The 25,752-nt window shown below is 39.9% G+C and overlaps 1 protein-coding gene across 7 annotated transcripts in view; it reads right to left on the bottom strand.

Annotated features, from left to right (window-relative positions):
* Positions 1 to 25,752, bottom strand: part of CSRNP3 (cysteine and serine rich nuclear protein 3) — a 205,385-nt gene that overhangs the window by 24,379 nt on the left and 155,254 nt on the right. The gene's annotated exons all lie outside the window — the stretch shown is intronic.

Below are 25,752 nucleotides of genomic sequence, written 5' to 3'. Positions count from 1 at the left end.
GCCTACTTGTGATCTCTCCCTCTGTGTCAAATAAATAAATAAAATCTTCTAAAAATTTTTTTTTCTTCTAGCTGTAGTGGAGTAGACTTCTAAGTCTTCTATAATGGCTATCTGAGCAAACTTTCAGGATAGTTGCCAGTAGTCTATGAATCAGTGGCAGAATTTAATTTTATTTCCCTTAACATCTTAAGTTTTGGTTTTATGGTTTTCATATGAGTTGCATCACACTCTAATCCGAAAAGACGCACTACAGACTCTTATGTTCTGGATCTTATTTTTATATCGAGGGCACTTGGCATAGAAAAGTGTCTATTTACAAATTTTAGAAAATTTAAAAAAGGAATACAAACTCAAAAGGCTCAGTGGCCTTATTAAGACATTTTTACAACCTAAATCTAACAAAGCTTTCATTTGATAAGAACCACACTTAAATAGCATTACAGACAGCGAGATTTTATTACGAGTATACACTAAGACAATTGAAGATGATCATGAAATATATCAGAACCTTTATTATTAGTTACAGGGACACTAAGATGCATTGAACATCATGGAAATCTGATATACACACTGTAGTGAGGAAAAGAGAGACACACATTATAAACATGACCTTTTTGGAGTTGGAAGGCATGCTAGACATCATCTAATTCAGTCCTTCTATTTTATGAAGTAGGCCAGACTTGCAGAATTTCAGCGAGTTTTTGCAATGCAGATACTTAGTGACAAAGTTAAACTTAAACCTAAAAGCCCACAGTGTGGTGCCATATTATATGATGCTTCTCCACTAGGGAAGGAAAAGTTCACTGAATTGAGGAGTAAAATACAGAACTATGCTCTTATATATGTCATTCCCCGCCCCCCACTCCACCAGTATGTTGAAGTTCTAAACTTCAATACTGCAGGATGTAACCTTATTAGGGAATGAGGTCTTTATATAAGTGATCAAGTCTAGATGAGGTCATTAGGGTGGGTGTTAGTCCAGTACAACTGGTGTCCATATAAAAAGGGAAAATGTAAACACACATGCACGGAGGGATGACATAAAGAGACAAAGGGAGAAGTCCATGTGAAGATGGACACAGAGATTAGGAGTGTGCTGTTGAAAGCTAAGGGATGCCTAGGGCTACCAGAAGCTGGAAATGCCAGGAAAGCTACAGCATTCTGAGAGAGCATGGTTCTGCTAACATGTTGATTTCAATCTAGTCTCTAGAACAGTGGGACAAGAAATTTCTGTCGTGCTAAGCCACTGAGTTATTGGTACTTTGTTTCTAAACTATATGCATGTTCAAGTAGAAAATTAGACAGAAACAATAAATTGAGGAAAAATCCTTGGACAGTAACAAGTAATTATAAGCTAACATTTATGGCGTGCTTCCCAAGTGCTATACATACATGCAAAGAATCTTACATGAACTATCTCATTTTATCCTGACATCTCCTTGGGTTGGTATTAACCATGTCTCCTCTAGTTGAGGAAACCAAGTCACTAAAGGTTAAATGACATTGTCAAAGTCATGAAACCAGTCTTGAAGCTGGGATTCATCATTCCAGGGTCCTGGCTCTTAACCACCATGTCACACAGACAGCTGAAGCCACCCTAAGGGAGTTGAACAAGGCTGAGACTGGGTGTCATACTACTTCTGATAGATGTCAGCTGCGGCTGCCTTCAAAGAGGATTTTGATTTAGAAGGCTGTATAAGGGGTGCCTGGGTGGCTCAGTGGGTTAGGCCGCTGCCTTCAGCTCAGGTCATGATCTCGGGGTCCTGGGATCGAGTCCCGCATCGGGCTCTCTGCTCAGCAGGGAGCCTGCTTCCTCCTCTCTCTCTCTGCCTGCCTCTCTGCCTACTTGTGATCTCTCTCTGTCAAAGAAATAAATAAAATATTTTAAAAAAAAATAAAGAAGGCTGTATAAGGCTGTCTAAGCATTGAGAGTAAAGGGAAGACAGTATCATTTTGAATTTATATAAGACTCTTCTTCCAAAGAGGTTCAAATTCCTTTGTCTCCTATGCCACCTGCCCCACCTCACGAAGCCTTCCAACCAAAAACAGAGAGGCTGTTATGATGCATCTCATTGCATGAATTGGTTAATTCAATAACTATAAACCAAGGGCCTACCATGTGCCAAGCACCTTCCAGATGACTGGATATATCAGTGAAAAAAGCAGATGGAAATTCCTGCCCCCATGGAGCCTCCATTTCCAGGAACGAGAAAGGCAGACAGAACGAACAGATTCAGAAGTTTACAGAGTTAAGCGAAATATGACATTTGGGCAAGAATTTCATTTTCCCAACTTCTTCTCTTTTCTACTCTTTCACTTCTCCAGAGGAGACTGCCAGAAAGCAAAGGCTTTCAAACGTGTACACAACTTTCCCATTTTATTTATGTATATGTTCACTGCACATACTTGTACTCCTGGCAGCAGAGACAATTTTCAACTTTGATTTAAAAGCTCTGAACTGCTTCATAACGGTATGTTTAAATCATCTCAAAACAGGGAAGAATTTGTCAAAATGTAAAAGATTACCGTCGAAGGAAAAATTCAACAACCTGTCTAGTAACCTGCCATCCTATCTGAGAGTCTCATCTCACTACCTTACGGCAGGCGAGAGCCTCTGGTTTGGGGTGATAACCTTCAACCTTTTTCACTCTTGATATCATAGAATGATGCCCTTATGACATTACCTTTCAAGGCCATGACTTTACAGATTAAAAAAAAAAAAAAGACTTTAATGAACTCATTTAAAATAATTATTATAGGGCGCCTGGGTGGCTCAGTGGGTTAAGCCGCTGCCTTCGGCTCAGGTCATGATCTCAGGGTCCTGGGATCGAGTCCCGCATCGGGCTCTCTGCTCAGCAGGGAGCCTGCTTCCTCCTCTCTCTCTCTGCCTGCCTCTCTGCCTACTTGTAATCTCTCTCTGTCAAATAAATAAATAAATCTTAAAAAAAAATAATTATTATAAAAATCTCTCATGAATGACCTTATTTCTTATTTTTTAGGTAATTCATGGTAGTCTAGACAAATTTTCTTTTTAACATGTATTTAGATTTGTACCTGTACTTTTAGATTAGAAGAACTCTTCAACCTTCTGGTTGAATCTATTGTGATATGAATCTACCACTTCCCAAAAAGCCAGATTACCTTTTCCCAAAAAGACATAGTTTAGAGACAGTTTTCTAAGGCTCTGAGGATAACGATAGTGGCAGACTGTCGAGTCCCTTCCCCTGGGCTCTTGGCATTGCTAACATGGTCAAAGTGTGTTAGGGTTGGATTGGTATCCGTTCCTATCCACCAAGGTTTAGAATTCAAACCTGTGCTTATCCTTGTCCTAGAATTTGCATATTATAAATAGCACCATAAAAACAATGACCGAAATGCCTATGGAATATATTTAAAAGGAAAGCTTTGAAATACTATAAGATCGGCCTTGTGGGAGATATTTTAAATGTGGCTTTTTCTGAATATAGGAGCCACCCACGACTCTCTTCTGATGATTGAATTGGAGAACTAGAATGGGCCTTTATGGGCTATCTCCTGCCTCCAGGCCCCAATTTGACTAACATCACAAAATGAAGTCATAAAAAAGAGTCTGTGTTCCTCAAGCCTGGGAAAAACAGGCCAGATTCACTCAGCACATCTGCCTTAGGGAATCTGAAACCTCCCTCATATGCCTACCTTGTAACTTGTGCCATTTGCAGAGGGATTGAACTCTACTTTGTGTCTCTACAGAGTTCAGAATTTACTTTACCACTGTGAGGTCAAGAGCAAGTAGAAAAGGGGTGAAGGTGTCTTTCACTACTTCTTTGAAAAATAATTAGTCTGTTTTCATACATGATGCTGGATTTTTTTTTTCGTGTCTTTCATCCCAATTTCTTTTATGCCTTTCACAGTTACCACTCTGAAGCAGAAGTGTCTAAATGCCACGGCACTATGTATACTGCCCAGGACACAGATCCTGAGAACACCATTATGGTTCCCACCAGGGTACACTGGTGCTACTGTAAAATGATCACATATTATGGCGACAAGATCAATCTTGGTAAACTAAAGGAATAAAGAGCACGGAGTGACTGATGTTAGTTATCTGCAGAATATAACCTTCCTAAAATAATGCTTTAGAAGTGAATGGGGAAGAGAACTCAGAAATTGCCTAATTCACAATGCCAGGATAAGAACGTAAGTAGATAAAATAAAATAATCTGTGCCATAAATTACATCAAGAGTTCACGAACAGAGTGGATTAGAAATGGAAGCCAAAACTCAAAGTTGGGCACATGTTTCCAAGACCATCCTGGGACGCCAATGCTTTGATGGGACAATCAAATTAAGCTCTAAGAAAATTCATCTGACTCTGCTCCCCTTCCACACTCATCGACCAACCTGTTCATACAAATTGGAATATATCCTCAGATCAACAAGACTATTCAGTTGACTCATTAATTTTATCTCTTGCTGAAAATAATCAGATTTGTTCAGATGTATAGGTCAGTCATTTCTGAATGTGGTTAGTATGTGTCATTCCATCTGAGACTGCCTTCTCTGCAGGCAAGAGACCATCCTGTCTCTGGGCCCGTAAAATTGAAGACCAGGTCTTAGACCATTGATGCCACCATAGTGCAGCACTCCGGAGCTAATAATGCTTGAGCAGCAAGCCAGTGACCCTCTCAAGGCTCTTGTTCTTTTTAGTGTCAACAACTATCAGCAAAGCACTGGCATAGCCTGACAGGCAGAGATCAGTAAACAGAGCTATATTTTTTGGCACTAAATTTGGTACATGGTGGTTGAGATTTTGTGGTCCAGTCTGATGTCGAACAAGGGGCAAATTATGGACAATATTAATTCTACCATGGGGGTCTCAAGTCAATAATAAACTTCTCTCTCCTATGTACTGCGCTCAGAAGGAAAATGCCAGATGATCTTTAAGTCCAAATTTTGAGTTTATTTGTCATTTATTTGGGGGAAATTTGGTCTAAGCAAAGTGAAATTACTGAAATTAACTTGTTTATCTGGTAAATCCTGGGCAATAAAAACTCTTGTTTTTTAAAACATACACACCAAATTAATCAGGGGCTCTGGAAGTGTGCATGCTGTTTCTTACCTTTTGAAGAACAAATCAAGATCAAATCAGTTATGAAGTCATGAAGCCTAGCTTACAAATAGAAAATCCAGTTTTCCCAGAAAATATTTTGTATAAAAATTAGCCTCATAGCTCAGGTATCACGTCAATTTCCAATGGTTAAAGTTACTAGGATTAATACAAAATATGCCCTAGTCTTTGCAAATGGCCTGTGGTCATAGTCTCATGTCCTTTCCATCTTGCTATGATTGTCCAGGTTGGCCCCTCTTGATCAGGTGTCAACAACACGGTCTCAGATCTTAACCATAGGAGTGAAAATGGATCCAGCAACCAAGAAATAGAGGAGGAGTTTCTTTGAAAATGAAGCCTATTAAAAGCAATCCTTTCTCATTCTAATTCTCCCTTTTTATTCTTTTAAGTTACATCCTCAGGTTTCCTGAACATACTTGCCGCAGTCCCGTCTTTCATTATTTTGCTCAAGTAAGGTATTTAGGGCAGTAGTAAATCATTCAAGTGGGACAAACTCCACAAGATTGATAATAAGGAACTATCTTGGGGCACGAGTAAATGAGAGGCAAGAGAAAAGTAAAGACTAATGGGGGATATTTTCTTTCCGACCACGAACAAAATCCAAATTACCTTAAGGGTTAAAATGTAAAGCCATCTATTATCTATGGCTAAATCAATGTTACATGATTGTGTACTCAGTTTGTTATTTTACACTCAATTATGAAGGGTATAAAATGCATACACACAGTCACAAACAAAAGGAAGAGGATCTCCCAAGTACTAGGCAGACAATACTGGGGTCTACCCAATATGTTAGAATCAGAGTGCCCTGCATTTCCTAAAAAGTAATCAGAACTGAGACAGAACCAATAAATGCAAGAAAATGTTAGAATCCTCCAAATAGACGGCAAATCAGGGGTTTTTTTCCCCCCTCCTCTTGTATTATTGCCCTTTTACTCTGAAATAGCACTCAAAAACAAAAATAAAGGGAAAATAGCTCCCACTTACAGGGATGTTCGTGATGGTAAATCCAAGTTTGTATTTGGCTCCCTACAGTGTGAATGATAGCTCCAAATGCTTTTAAAATTGTAGCACGTCTCTCTCCCAAGGCTCTAAATGTCACTCTTCCCCCGTCTTTAACCAACCAAACAACTCGTGTGCTGGTGAAGGGGCAAACAGACTTGCACCATATAAAATATGATAAACATACATAAGAAGCAGCCATCCTTCTGATTTCAGTCCTTCTGTAGAGGAGGAATAGTTTTATAATATTTAGGCAAGATTAGATCCTTTAATCATTTAGCTACACGTATTTTCCATTCTAATATTAAGTTGAAAATATTCACAATGGATTGCCCTCAAGACTAATCACGTCTTTTGTGAACTGCAGCTTCTAAGTGAAAAAAATTCAAGATGACACCCTTTTGTTTGAATCACCAGTTTGCAAAACCAAACCAAAAACAAAACAAAAACCTTCTCATCTAAGACTGTATGCAGTAAGTATTCTACCAAGATACGTCCAAATACTGCACATGCAATTAAACAAACAAACAAAAAAATCAGCAAAAATAGAAGTAGTATAAAAAGATGACCCTTGAGGCTGGATGACTAGAGCTTTGTTTTGGATCATGAACATGCATGTCACGTCGTCATCCATTCAGTCTGTCGGCTTCGTCTACACAAGCAAGCGAGAGAAATGCACAGAGGGGACGAGCTCTCTCCTGAGCCTCTCCAGACAGCTCCAGCCCATGCTGCTCCAATGCTGCAAGCTGGATTCGACAGTCTAGGGGTGCCTTAAGAGCATAATCATTTATTTGCAATTCTCAGCTTAGAAAAAAAAAAATAAGATTTACCACCCAAGATTTTAATGTGAATTCAGAAAGTTGCATACAAAAATTAAGTCTAGGTATAAACTTTGACCTTCCAGCTTTGATGTCATAGATAATTAAAATGATTAACTGGCAAAGAATGATCATTTTTTAGAAGTAGCTATTTTTCATGTACATATTTCTGTGTTATTATAGATGTTCCCTGCATATTCCCCTAATTCCTGGGAATAAAAAAAGGGGGAATGGGAAGGAATCATTTGTTTTCATACGTATTGGGATAGAAGGAATAAATACTATATTTTGAATTCATAAAATTGAAATTGAAAAATTAAAAGGTCAAAAATTTTAAAAAGAAATCTTGTTCTCTTTTATGTAGAAAACCTTAATATATAATTGACTTAACATCGACCCTCATCTCCCTTGCATTAATTTGACGTTCTACTGCAAATGTGCTATGACGGCAGAGTGCCCTAGCCACCACCAGAATGTGACTCATATTGGGAACGGTGAACTGCCAAACTAAAAACAGATTTAGATCAGACGATGCATGGAATATCCCACTAACTGAATGATCTACTGATTTTCATTCTAATTTTCCTTTTCTATCAATTCACCCATAAATTTACAGTGACGAGTATCATGAAATTTGTTGTTTGGTGTGCAGTCTTCCTTCTGGTTCCATTTTGTCTTTATGTAAGACATCACTTAAATAAAATTTATAAGTTCAAAATCCTTGCTAAAATATTTGAAACACAATGTTCCAGGATAGTGTTTTGCTAAATCTAGGTCCCGTATTCCGCTCACTTTTGCCCAGAGCGGACTGGAAATGGGGAACTTTTCTCCGCTGATCCACATGCTCATTTAGCCATTGGACGTTGTTACCAGTAAGAGCTATTTTTTTTTTTTTAAAGATTTTATTTATTTATTTATTTGACAGAGAGAGGGAGATCACAAGTAGGCAGAGAGGCAGGCAGAGAGAGAAGGGGAAGCAGGCTCTCTGCTGAGCAGAAAGCCCGACGTGGGACTCGATCCCAGGACCCTGAGATCATGACCTGAGCCGAAGGCAGCGGCTTAACCCACTGAGCCACCCAGGCGCCCAGTAAGAGCTATTTTTACAGAATTTGGACCAGATCATCTCTTTTCTCTTTTCACACTATATACATTTCTTTAGATACTATTAACATTTTTCAAGGGATCTTGAAGATCTCTACAGTCGGCGTTAACATTTACATGTGGAATATATGGACCATCATTGTTATGGAGGTCTTTGTTTGTCCTCACATTTTTAAAGGATATTTCTTGAGGTCAAGCATGTCCTATTACTAATGAGTTAGAGAAAACATTATCCTGTCCTGGGATGTGGAAAATAATAAATTGTTAAATAATATAATCAATTAAAAATATGAATTCTATTAATTGCTAAGATCCATTGTTTAGATTACATCCATGAGCATCTGCATTTCTCAGTTCTTCCATTAATATTTTCAGAATTATGTTTATCTACCTCCAAGGAATATTACCAGAATAATTACCTTTGTTAAAAGCCTTAAGAATCACAGATGGAAAGCATTATATATGCAAAGGACTATCTTGGTGATGCTGTTAAACCAAATAAAGAGTATCCCTGTATTATCAGTGAGAAAATAAGGACCACCTACTCCCCAGCTTGTTTCCTTAATTTCTCATATGTGCAATTAAACCTTAAAACGTCATACTTAGGAAACACTTTTCACTACTACTAGAGTAACAGCCATTTCCAAAATATATAAACTTATACTCTCATTTTATTAAAATCTCAACACGGATACTATCTTCAGACCATACTGTTTCTTACTGGGGAAAAGGTAGTCGTTACTCCACATAAATAATCGTAGCTCTGGCTGCAGTCCAAGACGTGAGCACTTTCCTCTGCTGTCTCAGCAATTCTCCTGATGTCAAAGACACATTAAAATAAATGGGAACCATATGGCTCCACAGCAGAATACCCGTACTCTTACAACCGAGAGGGCAATGCAATTCATTACCACCATCAGAGAAATATTTGGGGGACATGGAATATCTCAATGCAGAATAAAGCTGCATGAGGCAGGCCATTTGATTAAAATTTGCACACAATGACAGAGGAGACGTTCGCTGTTCTTCAGCTTTTCGAACCTGTTTTGCTGCTTTTTACATTTTCTCAGCACCACCATGAGCCTTTCCTGTTGGAAAAATTAAACAGCACTTTCCACCTGCTCAATGATTTTCCCACACAGTTTCTCATCTGTTCCAACAATATAGCCCCATCCAGACTAATATATCATGATAATACAGGTCAGAACATCACTGAACTATAACGAAAACCAAAACAAAACCAGATCTTCAAACGCAAGACAACAAAACTTTTCTAAGATCCAGTCATTCAGGAAAGCGACACTGGATCAAAGATTATATGCTGAACTTTGACCTTTGCCAGGAAGGATGAAATCTGGAAACATTTTTTTTTTTTAATATGTTAGACTAAACAGACTTTACTATATTTATCCCAAATAGAAACCCAAACCACTGAGAAACAGAGAAAGAAGAAACTCATCAATGCTGTATTCCTGGTTGCGGAGGTCAGAAATCTAAGTTTAAAAAAGAGATGCAGGAAAAAAAAAAAAAAAAAAGAGAGATGCAGGGCTGCGAAGTCCTGGCTGTCAACGAGTGACTGGGGAGGATTGTAAACATCAAAAAAAAAAGGGGGGGGGACTGTTAACTATGATTTTTTTTTCTATAAATGTACATATTGAGCATATGCTTCAGGTTTTTAATATTGCCCTGTTGTCTGCTTTAAATATCTTTTAAAGCTATGAATTGCTTCAGCATAATGTCTGGCATAGAATTATCATCCAGTATCTACTAGAAGAATAAAATTAAGACTCATCTCAAATGTCAACTCCAGAAAGCCTTTCATGGACCCCCTAAGAAAGAGGTGAGTGCTCTTTCTACACATTTTCAGATCATTTCTGCCTTGGTACTGATAATATGAGTGTTTCTACTCTACTACCAGCTTTGGACCAGGAGTACAAGGACCGTACCTTACTTCCTGGGAACCTCTCAGCATACAACATACCAACACCCTGCTGGGCACCTAGGACTTGCTTGATTAGTGCTTGTTTAACTAAATTAGAAGAATGAATAACTGAACTCTGGGCCAAGCACATATTTACATTTCCTAAATATGTTTTCCTTAATTTTAAATGGTAAGGTGACATGTAACAGCTTTCCCCTGAAGCTCCAGCCAGGGTCAACACTCTACTTGCCTGCCTTCTTTCTAGTCACTTTATATTCCTGAGGTACTTTTCAGTGCAAAAATATATATTGGAGAGAGGACACATCACCCTCATGGCTCGGGGGTACACATAACTTTTGTATTAAAAACCATTTGAAATACACTACATTTTACATATCAGAAGATCTAATATAACAAACCAACTCTGGCATCATAATAAACCTCTGAACAATCCATCAATAATGAACTTGTAAATCCGACTCTACAAAGCAAGCAGTTGGTGGGGAGAAGAGTTACCTGAGTATTATAATATGATTTTGAAAGAGAAATCCTGCTGATAAAATACTGACTAATTAATATTGACCTCCAGCAAAAACATGACCGAAATTCTTGCCTTTAGCAGTCCCTTAGTGATAGATCTACAAAATGATTCTCTCTTAGCATTTAAATTGCCATCTTTGCCTCAGAGCAGTACTGTCCCGTAAAAATAAAATCATATTGCTCAAAATGTATTAATTTCCTATGAAATTTTATAATATATGCCATGTTGTAAGACAGATAATTTTTCTCTTTTTGGTGGGAGTGGCAATGAGACATAAGTGAAAGGCCCAGATGACTTCCTGAGACAAGGAGCGGAAATGAACAAGCAGAATTCTGAATTTTTGTTAAAATAATAGAAACAGGGGAGAACCAAAAAAATATGGGCTAGAATAGAAGTGGAATGAGGGCAGAAATCTGTCATGTGTGGGACCGATTTTTACCCTAAAGCTAAAGAGCTATCCTGTTCATTTTCATGGATGGGAGTAAAGACAGGAGACTCCTGGGTCCAAAACAAACTTTACTGTTCATAGCACAGTAGATAGCAAGAGCATCATGTCTCTGTTGGTATTTCCTTGTCCTCAGATTGTCCACAGAGGCAATATGGAGGGACCAGAGAAATGCTATACATAGTAGGTATGCACTGTACCAAAGGCCTAACAAGCTTGAGAACCCACTGGTTTTTAGCCTGCAATAAGCAATCCTTTTCTTTGTCCCAGGAGGAGACATAACCTCATCCCTTGAGTCTGCTTCCTACAAACCCAACACTAAGAAATGGCCCTAGGAAAGGGGGGTCGAGGCAGCACATCCTTGACATCCTCAGGAAGACACAAAGGAATGCAAAAACCTATGGAGCAGTGTCTCCCAACAGAATTTTTATTGATTTTGTTCATTCATATATCCCAAGCACCTGGAATAGGGTCTGGCATACAGTACTCAGTACCTAGCTGTTAAATGGATGAGTTGGACTTATTGATAGGCTTCTACTCTTATTAAACACTGTAATTCTTGTGAAATGACCATTTTACAGGCATGCATACTGTAACTACCACTTAGTATGCAAAAGCGATATTCATTACACACAAAGAAACAATCTTTCCTGCAAAGTGTCTATGAACTAAAGAGTTTCTTGAAGAATGCTTAGTGAGGTATTTTTATTCCTATTAAGTAGAACACTTTTTCCCTAGGTCCCTTCATAGCTCAAATATACTTCCCTTCGTGAATATCTTGCCAAAGGAGAAAATCAGTCCAAAGATCTTTAGAAATATATATATATATGTTCATTCTTAGGTATCCCCTGTGTGCACAGCAATCCCAAAGGATCCATGTTTGCCCTTTTTTATTCTACTCTTATGACATGTGAGTTATTTGTTACAAGAAATATATTTTGTTTTTCCAAAGCCAAATGTAATCTCAGGTTTGGACTATATAAGTCCAAACCTTCTACATTTTTTCCTTCTACATTTTAAGAGTTTATATTTCTAAGGATGGAAATAAAAACTCAGCAGAGTAATGAGTATACTGCATTTTACAAAAGCAGGAATCGACCTCTGCTACCTTTAAAGAGCATCACTTCTCAATGGCTTCAGATTTGTCGTCTGGACAAAACTCAAATTCCAAAACCTGGTTCTCAGCATTCTCCACCGACCAGTTCTTCTGACTTTGTTCTCACATAGATACGGTCTTCAATGTCTCTGAGTTCAATTTTTAAGTGATTTACACCACCAAAATATTTACCATTGACCTCGCCAGAGGCCATGGCAAAAACCAAAGGGGTTCTTGGAGTTTTGAGCTGGAGAACGAAAAGTGAGAAGCAGAATCAATTTAAGGGCGACCCTGTCTTGACCCCCAGACTTCTGGTCTTTGGTGAAGGATTCAGTAAGGATAACACGGGATGTTTTTTGAGTGTGTGACTGATCTTGGGAGGTTTGAGGGACTACTACTATTCCCAGATGGCAGTGGATAGAATTACTTTCCTTCAAGAGCTACTCCTTTTTCTTTAGTAAGTCATGGGAATTGAGAAAGACTGGAGCAGGCTGGAGGTAGCTTTGAACAAAGAATTCTTTGGGAGAAGTGAGGAGCAACAATCCAAGGGTGCCCCAAGGCAGCTGGCGGGCACTGGGGAAAGATGAAAGAACCTGCGGTCTAGTTTAAAATGGCAGGAAATCCATTACTACAGCAATACAATTTCCATAGTTTATACATAAAATAAGGATGTTGGTAAACATGCCAGTTGCGCTGATGGAGGTGTGACCACAGAAATTTGGGAAACTACCAGTACACAAGACAAGACACTAAACTTCTAAAAGACAAAATTGGGCACTTTGAAGGTATCGCATCCATCAGTGAAATTTTATTTGTATGTTTAGCATGTGCCAAAGATTTTTCTCATTGCTTTATAGGTATTCATTCACTGAATCCCCAAATCAATGCATTCATGGTTTGAATGGGTAGAACTCTATCAATTTTGTAAATGAAGGTGAGGTCCAGAGAGGTGAAGGAATTGACCAAAACTTCACTGCTGGTAGCAGAGCTGCCTGATTTGAATGCAAACAGTGTCTTGATTAAGCTGTTAATCTTGACTTGCCTCCCTTTTTTAGTTCTAGAATAGGCTAATACTCTTTCTTACATTCCATGAACACCTGCTCCCAGGACCCGAAAAATCCAGAATTATGGCAATGATAATCTAACTGTGTTATTAAGAAAAGAGAAAGGTGGGGCACGGGGGTGGCTCAGGGGGTTAAACCCCTCCTTTGGTTCAGGTCATGATCTCAGGGTCCTGGGATGGAGCCTGCACTGGGCTCTCTGTTCAGCAGGGAGCCTGTGTCTGTCTCTCTCTCTCTGCCTACTTGTGATCTCTCTCTCTGTCAAATAAATAAATAAAATCTTTTTAAAATTTGTAAAAAAATAAAAGAAAAGAGAAAGAGAGAAAGCAAGTCGCCTGAGTCTTAGAAGCAGTTAGAAGCAGCATTAGAAGAAAACCATTGTGAACCTCTGGTGTTTTATTGCCAGACAGCTAATGGCCTGGAGCCATAAATCCTAGGCACAGGCTTTGGAATCAGACACACCAGTAGGTTCATTGCCACCTTGGGTCAGTTGCTTAACCCCTGTTTCTTTGTCTGGAATATCCTAGGGCTATCGTGAAGAAGTAGAGGTTATAAACATGAACTCTGCAGCCAAAGCACTTAGTCCAAATCCAGGGACTGCCATTCACTTGCTGTGTGACCTTGGGCAGGCTACTTACTCTTTCTATACCTCATGTCATAAAATGGTTATAATAATAATGCCTACTGCATAGTGTTGTTACAAGGACTGTAAATTAATATTTATGAAGTGTTAAACAATGCTTGGTGCATACTGCTATATAAGTGTTTGTTAAATAAAAATAAAGAAATCAATAAATCATTCATATAATTTGGATTCATATAAATCATTTATATAAGGCAGTAGAGTGTCTGAAATAGAATGATCAATATGTGTAAACTATTTATTGACAGGGACTGGTCCCACATGACTAGGGCTTTACAATACAAGTGTTTTATTCAGTATTTTATTTTTTTTATAAAGTCTTTTTTTTTTTTAAAGATTTATTTATTTATTTGACACAGAGAGAGATCACAGGTAGGCAGAGAGGCAGGCAGAGAGAGAGGAGGAAGCAGGCTCTCCGCGGAGCAGAGAGCCCAATGCGGGGCTCGAACCCAGGACCCTGGGATCATGACCTGGGCCAAAGGCAGAGGTTTTAACCCACTGAGCCACCCAGGGGCCCCTTATTCAGTATTTTAAATCTACAACATTCTGTAGTTTAAAAACTTTTTTAGGGAGGCTTTTGCATTCATTTGGGTACATTTTGGCATTGAGTATCTGACAGATATACCTGACAGATAATTAATGTGTGTGTATACTGTAAATATGTGTGTGTGTGTGTGTGTGTGTGTGTGTGTTTGGAATTTTGCAAAATCCTAGGGTTGTAACTGTGAAAAAGAGATAAAATATACCCTTAGGAGACATTTAGTCTAAGGAGGATATGTTAACATTGATTTTGTGGAGAAGAAAATGGAGGCTCAGAGTGTGTTCTCACCAAGGTCAAAAGCTCACATTCCAACTCTGCCTTCAGGTGGGAGCCTTTTTGCATTTCCCCATGGGCTGTTTCTCTCCAGGTGTCAGCATATTGACTTTGCCAGTCTCAGTTTTGCACTTTCCTGCTGTAGGTATGGCAATTCCTGTCTATATTTCAAAATTATGGGACTTGAAGGACACTTATTTTTACTCATTCCCTTTAAAATGAACTGATTTGCATTAATCCGTCCACTCATTCATTTCTTTACTCGCCCATATTCCTCACCATTCACCTGTAGCCAGACTGCTAAGATAGGGAGATACAGTCAATCCTCATATTCATGGATTCTGTGTTTATAAACTTGATTACTTGCTAAAACTTATTTGTAACCCCCAAATCAATATTCGCGGCACTTTCATGGTCATTCACGGACAGGCCCAGAGCACTGAAAAACTCAACTAGCCTCACATTCCCAGCTGAGGTCAAACAAGGTGACTGCCTTGCCTTCTTGTTTCAGCTCTTCTGGTGTAAAAAGCATCCTGTAGGTGGTATGTTTAGTGCCATATTATTTGCACTTTTCGGCTTTCTCTTGGTCATTTTGTTGTTTAAAATGGCCCCACAGCGTAGTGTTAAAATGCTGCCTTGTGTTCCCAAGTGTGAGAAGACTGTGATGTGTCTTCTTGAAAAAATAGATGTGTTAGATAAGCTTTGTTCAAGCGTGAGTCACAATGCGGTTGGCCACGAGTACAACATTAATCAATCAACAATATGTATTAAATAAGGTGTCTTCAAGACAGAAATACACTCAACAAGGTATGTATTGATCAGTGGATAAAAACATTATGACCAGAAGCTCCCAAAAACCTAAACCTGTATTTCCCCTAGGATAGCAGTGGTTCAGTATTTGCTAATTTAGTGTTCACTGTAACCTTGTAGAACATAACCACCTCACTAATAAATAAATGTTTATTTATTAGTATTCAACCTCACTAATAAATAAATAAAAATCAAGATAATAATAAAGTTCAAGATTCTCCCATCTACTTAGTAAATAATAAGGAATTAGAACAATCTTAAATTGTGGCAATAGTACAAAGAGACAAGTACTTTTCTATACCACCATACAACATTTTCCAAAAGTAATTTCTCAATTTTGCCAAGAACCTTAGAAAATCTTCACCTTTTTTGAATAAAAACAATTTTGAATCTAGGGATAAGCCTTATGGATATAATCAGAGCTTTAGAAAATTATTTATCTCCAAGCATGTCCATTGTTAACTTATACATAATACTTACAAATCGAAAACCACCTAAATGCTTGAGACTGTAGAAATGGTTAAGATGAGGTTCTAGCTATATGAAGAGATATTATTGTAGCCCATAAAATTAAGAAGGTTTTGCAGATTTTTAACAAAATACTAGATATTGCCTGCTATAGCATCCAGTGGAAAAAATTAGCAGATTAGAAAAAAATTGCTGAACAACATGTAGCAACTATCTAAAACACAAAGGAAATATTAGGACAGTACACTAAAATGCTAATATTGATTGTTTCAGAGGGATAGGATTATATGTGTATTTTTTTTTAAGATTTTATTTATTTATTTCACAGACAGAGATCACAAGTAGGCAGAGAGGCAGACAGAGAGAGAAGGGGAAGCAGGCTCCTTGCCGAGCAGAAAGCCCGATGCGGGGCTTGATCCCAGGAGCCTGGGATCATGACCTGAGCCGAAGGCAGAGGCTTTAACCCACTGAGCCACCCAGGCATCCCGATATATATGTATTTTTAAATCTGCTTCTTTACACTGTTTTGAATTTTCCAACTTCTATATAATTATCATCACGAAGAGTTGAAAGTTCTCAGACTTTAAGCTCTCCATTTTATATTTAAAGAAACACTTCTATAGCCTTCTGAACATAAGACAATAAAATTTTTAATACATTCTTGAAGTGGCATTACTATAAATGGGTCATCTTATGCCCTGGCACTTATAACTGTATGTTTCCCATTTTCAAAATTCCATTAAACATTGGTACAACAAGCACTGATATATAGAATTCTACAAAGTATGTTCAAGAGCCTAAACCAGTCCGTAATGGCTATGAATGTGTCATTCCTTGCCTGTCCTATCATTACCAACTGTAAGTACTAATGTGAGCCAATGAGAACGAGCCTGGAAATACATTAATACTCCATCTCCATTACTATGCCAGGTACACAGTTAGCCCGTTCTTTTTCTCGGGGCATACTCACATCCACTGGATAGTAGTATTTCTGCTAAATCCGTATATAAAAACCCAGATAGTTTGAAGAAGGTAAGTGTGCTAGTCTCTTTCACCCCTTTCATCCTACTTAGGACTTGGTCTTGTTCCTCTAATTCCAAGCTAATATATGAGTTCCTGCTATTGCTTTGTCAAATCATCCTAAAATCACAGCTTTGTGGACTGCCTATTTCCTTCACCAAGCCATACTTTCTGCCATACTTCTCTCCATCACATAAGACATTTTACCTAAAAAAGACCCACAAAAACAAAACAACAGCAAAAAGAACCTCCAAAAAACACCCCAAAAAACAAACAAACCCTAGAAAATTGTCTTAGATCAGAACCCAGTATGCCATATCTCCTGTAGCATTGTGAATAGGACTGCTCGTTGTCTTTCATGGGGGTAAATCCTATGGCCCAGTAATTGCCCTCAGTCCCAATTCACCCAAATATCTGTGTGCTCTGTTCCAGCATGGATAAAAGCCCCCCGAAGCATTTTAGGCTAATGAGTAGCTAATGCTTAATACCCTAATCTTTAAAAAACTAGGGAAAAAAATGTAGCAGTATTAGAATGACAGGATTTTGGAAGGGGTGGCAGAGTATCCATAAAATCTAAGTTTTCTAAAATTTAAATATGCATGTGACTTACATATAGAGATATCACTTATTTATATTATACAGTCATATGCCCATTTATAATAAGTATAACTGGTTGATTTTCTAATTTGGTTCTCTTGAAGCCAAGGTTATACATAGTGATAGCAGTCACCTGCCTGTTTTGCACATCAATGCTATTAGTTATGGGAACTTGATGGGAGAGAGGTATTTGAATAACATTAAAAACATCAATGTTCCTGGGAAAACATCACAAGACACATCTTATCGAGGGAATTAGAAAAATTGTCCTCATACACAGATCTCTAAAAACACAAAGATTATCTTCTTATGCTATTCATTCTTTCAAAGAGCTCTTCACCTACACACTCCTAATTTATGCCTCTGATTATGAATGTATGATTCATATTTATTCACTCATGGAGTAAATATCTATTAAGCATCTATAACCCAGCAATTTCTAGGTGGCTTCTGCCTAAATTGTTAATCTGCTTACGTATGACTTTGTCACTGGCCACAGCTGGTAAGAACAAGTAAGTTCATTTGGCCCAACAGAAGACACTGTTGTTCTTGGGGCGCCTGGGTGGCTCAGTGGGTTAAGCCTCTGCCTTCGGCTCGGGTCATGATCTCAGGGTCCTGGGATCGAGTCCTGCATCGGGCTCTCTGCTCAGCGGGGAGCCTGCTTCCTTCTCTCTCTCTCTGCCTGCCTCTCAGTGTACTTGTAATTTCTCTCTGTCAAATAAATAAATAAAATCTTAAAAAAAAAAAATTTTAAAAAAATAAAAAAAAAAAAAAGAAGACACTGTTGTTCTTAATGTCAATAGGAATACTATTAAAGCAATGTCATGTGTTTACATAGATTCAGGGAACAGAGTTACAATGAAAAATCAGGGTTTTGTTTGTCTGTTTGTTTGTTTGTTTGTTTTACCCCGAGTCTGCTACTCCCCATGTTGTGTTTAGGTAGGTGAGTCTGGGAGCAGAAGCTAGAGGGAGCAAAAGGGCTCCGCGTAATGGAAGGAAGTGACTTGCACTCTCAGGGCAGCCAGTTCCGGAGTGAAGAGAACGGCTGTAAGTGAGGAAAAGTAGAGTCACGGACGGAGCCGGAAGAAGGTTGCATGTTTTATTACGGAATGATTACCCATGACCCTGAAATCAATCTTCAATTCTACAGAATCCTGTAATTCTGGTTTGCAATCCTGGTGAGCTGCACTGGGCCCTGGCCACAACATTTAGATGACTACTATCATCTAACACAAAATTTAGACCAGCCCAATTCAGTCATACCATTAGGTAAGAGACTGTGTGTAAACAAGACAGTATTGTCTCCTATGTCGATCATATATGAATAAGATTAGGGATGTAAAATAGGCCTTTGTCCTGTGAGTATGACTATTCTATGACGCCATGCTCTTACCTGAGCACAAATCACTCATTGCCCTGCCTCACTTGCCCCCTTCTTTTCTGCTTCACCCAATACCAGCCCCTTATTAAAGCAGCTGATTATCCCCGAGAGTCAAGTCTCAAAATGTGTCTCTGAGAATGAGTTTCTGAAGACTTTGGAATTTAAAATTGTCACTTAAAATTCCCTCTTTCCCTGGGAGGAAAATAGAGGCAGGCTTTTGTCAACCAAGATGAATTAAAATGTCCTGGGTGGCACTGGGGTCCATTTTTGACATACACGGCGAAAAGAGAAAGAGTTTCCGCAGGTTCTGCCCACTCATCTCCACTATGATCACAGCAAGCTTTTCAAGCAGAAGAGGATGACCTCACGGGCACCCCAGGGGCCCCGGCCAGCAGCACTGCTTTGGCAACTCTCCCACTGATTAGCTGTGCTGCCACAGGGCTTCTCAGTGTGTACAGTGATTCACAGCGAGGGACCATTCAGCTCCCTCTGTTGAGAACACCAAGACAGGAGGGCCAGGCCGCCCCTCCCCCAGGGCCAGCTTAAGTGCTGGGACAGCTCTCCTCAGGATGCGGGGGCTGAATCCAACAGCCTGCTGGGCCTAGCACACAGGGGGACTATAAGCATCCTGGGACATAGCACCATGAGCAGCCCAAGGCTTTGGACGAGATTACACTAAAGCACACAGAAGCACATAAAATAGCAAGGCCATCATAACAGTGTTAGAATAGCTTTCCTTCCCAGGCTGGTTAGTGTTCTTTCCACATCCTAGAATGCAATCATTGTTACCTAACAAGCAGGTCTCTTCATGACATTGTGAGCAAGGAAAAGGCTTCACTGGTCACTATATCCTTGGCCCCTAGCACAAGACCTAGCTATTTCCTCACACAATCAATGTTTTTACTCACAGAGGCCATCGCCAACTTCCCTGTGGGGGAAAGCCACCTGCCCATCCTTTCCCTCTTCCATTTTTTGTCAGAGTCCCTGTCCCTGCCTGACATTATGTATCAGTCTATTATCCACCTTGACTGTCAGTATAGAAGCTTTGTGAGAACGGGGTCTTTCTCAATCTAACTCACTACTGTACCATTGGTGGGTGCTTGCCAAGGACAGTCTGCTTAGACTTCACTTACTAGTTCAATTAACAGATATTTACAGAGCACCTACTTGGTGTCAGGCACTATTCTCAGCACTGAGGAAATGAACAAAGGCATAAGACACAAGACCTGGTATTCAAGAGGAAATGCGTAAACAGGCTAGTTCGGATCCAAGTTTAAATCTTGCAGTCGGGAGGCTGGATTTTATTCTGTGCTCTGTGGGGAGTCTGGGGAAGCTAGCGAGCTGGGGGATTGGAGTTATTACATGGAAAACAAAGAAAGGCATTAGAATGTTGAATAAAGCAAGACCCAGGAAGCTGCAAATCTCTGAAGGGATTGCTTTCTTTTTTTAATTAAAAAAGTATCTGAACATTTCCCAAGCAGGTTCATAGGAAATCCTGGAAAAAAATAACAAGATCAAAATATTATTAATGGCAGAGTTTGAGGCTTCGTGATAAGCCGGTACATTCTTTCTTGAAGACAGAGACTCAAAACCTGCTGGCTGGCGGGAGGTTAATGCTCCTAGTCCAACAGTGTGGGTGATTTAAATGATAGAAAGAAGCAGTGAAGGACAGTCCTGACTGCCTTCCTTTGCACAATATTCTTGCATTATCAGTCCTCTGGAGGAGGCCATCCCTAAGTTTAAATCACTTGGTGGTATTACCTGGTAATGACTAGGATGAATGCTTTAAGAGACATTAAATAAGCTTAACCCTGTAATCAATGTCTGGTTTACTCAGGTGGTCCTTCTCCTAAGTTTAAGGTGACAAGAACATTTGTGTTAAATATGACATAAAGTTGTTCAACTATTACAGAATACATCAGAAAAGGGAAGGGAGCTAACATTTTCACACGTCTACCAGAGTGCAAAGCATTTTTCAAGTTTGTTTCATTAATTCTTGGCACAACCCTACAAATAAGATCAAGGATTTCTCTTTTGCAGATGCAAAATGGAAATTGACAGCTGGTAAGCCGCTTAGTTTAGCTGTTGTTCAACCAATCTTGAGAGTGCAAAGTTCTGATAAAAACAGGAGCAAAATAAAGATGTGGGTGAACCATGGGGTAGACCATAAGTATACTTGTTGGAAGTATCCCATGGAAGAATATTCATTTAATCCAAGATTTTTCTTTATGTATCAAAATGAGAAAATCCGGTGAAAAACCGACTAAAATATAAAAGATGTATGTTTATTGATTTCTAGATATAGATTTAAGAAGTGTAGATCTTAGAGTAGGCACTAAGATCCCAATGCAGGGATAGACTACTAATGAAGAGAGAGGCAACAACATTTGATTTATCTCACTTTTTTTTCTTAAAAAGATGACAGCTTTGCGACACTGATAAGAAAAGAAAGAGTATTACCTTACTAAATTCAGAATCAATACCCAGGTTGTATTCTAAGAACTCATGAGCTGTTTAATGGTTTCCTATGATCATTATTGTATGGGGGTCATACTTCATTTTGTTTCTAGGCCTGGCCTCGCAGCACAGAAACTGTGGAAGCACTACAAGCAAGTCCTGAGGCGAAGTTTTAAATGCCAGCAGTATTTGAACCCAGCCCTTTGAAACAGGTTCATACATATTTGATTGCAGGGGTCAACCCGCTTTGTCTCTAAAGGGCCAGATGGTAAGCATTTTGGTTTTGTGGACCATTCGGTCTCTCGCAGCGCTGCGGCCCTGCCATTATAGTATAAGGGCAGTCACGGTCCATATGTGCGATATGCAAACGAATGAGACTAGTTGCATTCTAATAAAACTTTACTTACAAAACAGGATGTCAGGATGGGTTTGGCCTGCGAAGGCTGGAGTTTTGCTGAAAGCTCTAAAACAGACTGTTGCTATAAAAATAGAATCCAAACACCGGGACATATTCTGGTTGTCTAATTACTGATTTGCGTAATTTATCCCTTTCCTTGTCTGCTCGCCTGAGGTCTTTTGCGGCAGGGAGTGCATCTTGCTTTTCTTTTATCTCTCTAATCCATTAGGTGCAGGCTCACTGGGCAGTGGTAAAGGGCTTCTATACCGGGCATCCGTCATGGGTTACGGAAATATCACTGGAATAAATAAAAGAGATGTGCCAGTAAACCTGGATTTCCCCAGAAAACTGGCAACGTATAAATTGGTCTTGTTCCCACCAAAGTTAACAGCTCCCAGGAGTGAGAATATAAAAAGCCTTCACTGGCATCACTCATCTCTGTTGCGGATGCACATGGCGGGCATAGCTCGCCCCTCCCTGCAGCGACAGGAGGGACCACCGAGTTCCCACATGCAGGCTGTCCCTGGCCTCAGTCCGTCGCCTCAGGTTTGCTGTCCCTGGCAGCTGAAATTCTCACAGGGCAAGACGCATGGCGTAACTGCTGCTTACGGGGAACGTGTGATTTATTTTATCATTTCAATTTAAAACCCTCTTCTATGCCTCCTCAGAAGTTATCTGGTTCAGAAAATTGCAATAGCGAGGCAATTACAATTAAGTCATAACGTTACATAATGTTTAGTGTAGGTGATAAATCTCTCATTTTGAACATAATGAAAAAGCTACACAAATAATTGAAAACCCTGGCCCTAATAAGAAAACGTTGAACAAATAATTAGCCTCCCTGGGGCATTCACATGTCCTGGGTAGGCTTTTAATAAATGTGTGTTGAGTGAATGAGGGCAGTGGGCCTTGGCTCCATCAGCTCTGAAGAATGGGAGGGCTGACTTGGAACATGTGTAATATAAGCAATTTTATGATATGAGAAATGAAACAATGTCTGATAAAATTCCCACGAGGAGAGCTAAACAAGGTCAGTATTTCCTCAGGTGATGTTAAAGTTTACTACGGTGAGAGATACATTCGTGTACAGAGTAAACATAAAGTGTCTATTTTATGTCTGGGAGAGAAGGAGATGCAATGAGAGACCCTGGAGCCCCAGGCCGGAGAGCTGTTGGCATCCGCCTGAAGGGGCAGAGCTCCGGGACAGGCTCCCATGGGTACCCAAAAGATACCCACGGCTCGCTGGAGTTAACGCCCTTCAGGCGCCAACGGGGTGGGGGAACAGAGAGCAGGAAATATGGTGGACGTCATTAAGGAGAAGGCAGGATGAATAAACCGTTGGAGGAAGGCAGTCAGATTATGTGTAGAAGAAATAAGAATCACAATTATAAATGCTGTCTTAGAAAAATGAAAAGACCAATTCAAAATGCATATGCATGCTTTTAGGATTAATACATTGTTCACTAAGAATACTAGAATTTAATTTTTCAGGCAAAGGAGGAGACAAAAAGGAGCTTTTTTTATTTCTTCAAAAAATCAAAGAACAGGCACCCTTGGGTGGTGTGCCCTAGGTCTTATTTTAGTCTATGTACAGAAATGATGATTAAGCTTTTGTAGAGTCTTTTGAGATTCTTTGAAAGCAAGCTTGTTTTAAACAATCAAATTCACCTGACTACAAAAGGAAAAGCTGCAACCTTTCTTTTAAGTGGTTGAGAACTGAACCGCAGGAAATCAGCGTGGGGTCCTCTAGATCTGAGAGAAGGAATGGTTTACCGAATGCTGCAGGCAGGGCATCCAGGGATAAAAGAGGAAATCAATGAAAGGTAGAATGCAAAATGAAGATAAATAAAAACAAGAACATTTAAAGGGGAGAAAAGAGGGTGATCGAATACGATTAATGCTGGGCCACTGCTTCGGGTTTTCACAAACAGTAATTTGATGGTACCAAATAATCATTTGGTACCATCAAATTTGGTACCATCAAATACCATCTGATTATTTACTAATCAGAAACGAACACATCTAGAGATATCTTCATTTGTCACTTGGTTGGTTATTTCAGAAGCGATGCTGAAGGGAGAAGCTGACCCTCTGCCTCAGATTCCGCCTTCTCACCGGACTTGACGAGTCACCGAAAGACCTTGGACTAGTCACCTATCTGTGGGGTTTCAGCAGCTTCATGGAGATAGGGAGAGCATACGTGCCCTCCAGAATTCATAGCGTTTTGAAAATCCTAGGAGCTTTCGTTTTCTGTAGTTGATAGAAGGTAGTTGAAAAGTGGTGGCACATTGATAAGCCAAGAGGGCGAGAGAAGTAGAATAGGGGTAAAGGGCCGAACATGGTGTCTCAAGAATAAAGTAGACCAGAGAGAAGACTATGTTTGTGGTTAGGGGTAGGGACATATCTGGAGCACATCCCCCAGGCTGAATGGTAATGGAAGCCAGCTAAACAATTAGAGGGGTAAACCCCCGCCCCTCTGGAAATTGAAGGGTAAGGCTTACAAATAAAATGATACCAGAGTAGAGCAGCAGGAAACATTTGAAGTGATTGCATGAAATAGGTTGAGGCTAAGAACTACCAAGCTCTTTAGGTATTCAACAACCGCCCCAAGAGAACCTGTTAGTTCGCTAGTTGGTTTCAGCTAGGATTGTAAGGCGTCGACAGCTCCAGTGCAATTTGCTGGGGCATGTGTCATGGGCTGCTGGAGAGGGAGGGTCTACGGAAGGCAAGGTCCGAGTGGCAGCTATTTATTGGCTGTGTACTTGGGGGATGCTGTGGAATTGTACAACCACTCAGATCATAGTTTTTCTTTTTTTTTAAATTTTTAAAATTTATTTATTTATTTTTTTAAAAGATTTTATTTATTTATTTGACACAGAGAGATCACAAGTAGGCAGAGAGGCAGGCAGATTGAGAGAGAGAGAGGAGGAAGCAGGCTCACTGCCGAGCAGAGAGCCCGATGCGGGACTCGATCCCAGGACCCTGAGATCATGACCTGAGCCAAAGGCAGCAGCTTAACCCACTGAGCCACCCAGGCGCCCTCAGATCATAGTTTTTCATCCATGGAAGAACAAGCGTCATACCCTGACCATGTCCCTGGGTGATAAGGATAAAATAAAGGTATTTATTCAATTGTATTTACTCATGGGTGGGGCAACATGTATGCAAATTAAGTCAGGTTGTATGACCAAGAGCAAAAAAAGTGTTACTTACTGGAACTTTTTCTTTTGGGTAGAAAGTGCTTGTAACTAATAAAGGAGGGCACCAAAAATATCATTTGGTGTGGTTCAAGTAAACATTGCGATGTGAAGGGAAAAGTGGGGTTTCACAGGAGAGAGACTATCAGTGCATTCTTTTTTAAAAGAGAGAGAGCTATTTCAAACAGACCGGCACAAATCACTTCTCAGTAAATCTAGGCTATGCCTACTTCAAGGGTCCAGAGTGAAAAAGGACAGAGCTCAGAAGAGCTGCTTGTGGCCATAAGGGAAAAGGCAGCTAGTGCAAAAGCGCTTGCAGGGAAAATGGCAAAGGCATTCACGTAGTGGAAATCCAAACAGACTAGCTCAGTAGACACAATGGGGAAATCAAGACAATGAAAGGACAATTATTACACCTGCTGAAGACAGGCAATTGGTGGACCTGCGTCACAGGTAAAGGTCTTCTCAGCCTTGGAGTGGAAGGAGAATGCGGAGGGGGAGCATCATGCCCGGTTCAGTGGTTCCCACAATATCTCTGGTGGTCAAATACTGCGCAGGAAGAAGATTCATTAGGAGAAGGGGGGTGGGGTCGCCTGGGTGGCTCAGTGGGTTAAGCCTCTGCCTTTGGCTCAGGTCATGGTCCTGGGGTCCTGGGATAGAGCCCCGCATTGGGCTCAGCAGGGAGTCTGCTTCCCCCTCTCTGCCTGCTTGTGATCTCTCTCTCTCTCTCTCTCTCTGTGTGTGTGTCAAATAAATAAATAAATAAATCTTAAAAAAAAAAAAAAAAAAAAAAAGGGAAGAGCCGGGGCACAAAACACCCCTGTATCACCTGGGGAAGAAGGAGGCAGGTGACAGGCCTGCACATTGTGAAGGAAG

The sequence above is a fragment of the Mustela erminea genome, chromosome 8, assembly GCF_009829155.1.
Source record: "Mustela erminea isolate mMusErm1 chromosome 8, mMusErm1.Pri, whole genome shotgun sequence".
NCBI lineage: Eukaryota > Metazoa > Chordata > Mammalia > Carnivora > Mustelidae > Mustela > Mustela erminea.
This window is presented reverse-complemented; position numbering and strand designations above follow the sequence as displayed.